Genomic DNA, 2,483 nt, shown 5'->3' with positions numbered 1-2,483 from the left:
TTTCGGGATAGCATTTGAAAAGTAAATAAAGAAAATAATAATAAATAAATTTAAAAAATTGCTGGAATGGAGCATCTTCATATATGTTCATATTATTTTGAAATTGATTTTTTTTAAAGCTGCCTTTGGAGAGTCTGATCATAGTAAGTTTCACTTTGCAAACAATTTCAGGCTGTCTGAGACAGGAAAAATTTTCACATGTAACCCAACAGGCTAAGTTTGGAATCAAAACAACACAACATGTCATCTCAGCGGATAAGACTCAAATATCACATCAGAGCAGAGCCTTGTCAACCTTGTATATATAGCAAGGGTCTCAAGATTATTTTGAGAAGTCTGCAGGCTGGAAAGTTCACCACAAGAGCAGATTCTACGCTGATATGGAACGCCTGGTGGAAACTTCTATATAAGGATTTTTTTTTCCTTCCTGGAATGGGTATGATGGACCAACCTCTGTTTATACAGGAGAGAAGAGAGACACATTGCATTTCTAAGTTAAACGCAAGTGTTCTGGATTATTGCAATAGACTGACCACCATCATTGCTTTTGTTGGAAGCAATGGGGGTGCTACCAGTCTTTGTCAGCAAAGCTCTCCATAGCTCCTACCATATTTCAAGCAGTCTTTGAAGGATAAACCACTAGAGGACTGCCGATTTGTGTCTGGGGTGCTAGCTTTGTGAACCTGAGATCTCCTAAATGCACCGTAAATGATCCCCTGTGTGTTTCTGCCATGGGTGGGGGTGGGGTGTGCTACTATCGTCCCAGAACGTCAAGTATAGACAACTGACAATGGTAAACACCATGGAACCCAGGCTTTCCTATTGGATTACACACAAGTGTGGTAGATCTGATAGGTTACAGTTAAAGCTTTGGGGCTCTGCTCTACTGGGAAGTGCAAATTCAGAAGCACAGGAAGTGTGGAGCTACTCGGACACAAAGATGATCACTCCTTCTTGGGGCACATGTGGCTTCTGAGGTCTTCTTCAGTGGCTTGTAAGTGTGGGTGAGAAGATGCGCTCTCGTCCCCGCATTTACCTTCGTTCTGCCCAGATACAGTCTAGAGGGTTTGATTCTGTTTTGTTTGTTTTTGTTTTTGCTTTTCTGCCAATTAAAGAACTAGAAGGCAGGAAAAAATTCCCATTAATTTATTTATGAATTCACTATACATCCTGATCACAGCATCCCCTCTCTTCCCAGTCCCGCCCACCACATGGCCCCTCCCCCTCCCCTTCACCTGGGGGTTGGAGTACCTCTCGGGGAACCAACTCACCTTGGCACCTCAACTCACTGCAAGCCTAGGGGCATCCTTTCCCACTCAAGCCAGACAAGGCAGCCCAGCTAGGGGAGCAGTATCCACAGGCAGGCAACAGAGTCAGGAACAGACCCCACTCCAGTTGTTGGGGGACCGGCATGAAGACCAAGCCGCACATCTGCTACACCTTGGATCTGCCGTACTTCTGCTAGACCTTGTTTGCTCTTTGGTTGGAGGGTCAGTCTCTGGGAGCCCCCAAATATCTAGGTTAGTTGACTCTGCTGGTCTTCCTATAGAGTCCCTATCGCCTCTGGACTCCTCAGTCCTTCCCTCAACTATTCCACAAGATTTCCTAAGCTCCCTCTAATATTTGGGTTGGGGTTCCTGCATCTGTTTAGGTTAGCTGCTGGGTGGAGCCTCTCAGAGGTCAGTTATGCTAGGCTCTGAAGGCAGAAAAATTTTGAGCAGTCATAGCAGTGGAGAAAATCTCAAACGCCGCAGATAGCAGCAGACAGAATCAGCAGTTGAAGAAGTTTTGTTTCTTGGGGTGAGGAGACACGGATATTGCAGATACACAGAGAAAGACCCTGGCAAAGCGAGGGGGGCGAGAAGTGGGAGTGGGTGGGAAACAGATTCAGGACCCTGAAACGGCCAGTCTCTTCTTGAGGGCTGAGGTTCTTAAGTTCTGAAGACTTGTCCTTTCCCACTTTAGAGTTGGTTAGTTTGAAGAAAGATAGGATGGTAGATTGGCCCACAGCTGTTGTGTAACATGTCCTGGTCTGACCTCTAACTGTTGAGCCATTCCATCAGCAGGCAGCCTGCTGGTGGAAGTAAACAGCCTACAAGACCTTTGCTTTAGTCTGCCAAGCTTTTATCTCAGGTCAGGAGAGTGGAGAAGAAGCTGGCGATCATTGAAGTTTGCTAACTTGTGATCACCCCGCCCACCCCCCAAGTCTGTCTGCCCAGTAATGAGTCTAACTCCTAGTCTCTCATGTTAGCCCCAGGTTCCCACACTTGATAGCTCCCTCCACCCCAGCTCTGCAGCCAGCAATTGCGTGAGTGCAGGTCAACTCTCATAACTGGGCTCAATTTCAGTGTCTCTGGTTTTATGTGGAGGTCTTTGATCCACTTAGAATTGAGCTTTGTACAAGGAGATAAGAATGGATCAATTCTCATTCTTCTACATGATAACTGCCAGTTGTGCCAGCACCATTTGTTGAAAATGCTGTC

At 46.1% G+C, this 2,483-nt stretch overlaps 1 pseudogene; it reads right to left on the bottom strand.

Annotated features, from left to right (window-relative positions):
• Positions 1-944: 944 nt before the first annotated feature.
• The window catches only part of LOC110320879, a 13,221-nt pseudogene continuing 11,682 nt past the window's right edge, over positions 945-2,483 (bottom strand).

This window comes from Mus pahari, chromosome 4, assembly GCF_900095145.1.
Source record: "Mus pahari chromosome 4, PAHARI_EIJ_v1.1, whole genome shotgun sequence".
Lineage (NCBI taxonomy): Eukaryota > Metazoa > Chordata > Mammalia > Rodentia > Muridae > Mus > Mus pahari.
Note: the sequence above shows the minus strand (reverse complement) of the source record. Positions and strands in the feature narration are given on the sequence as shown.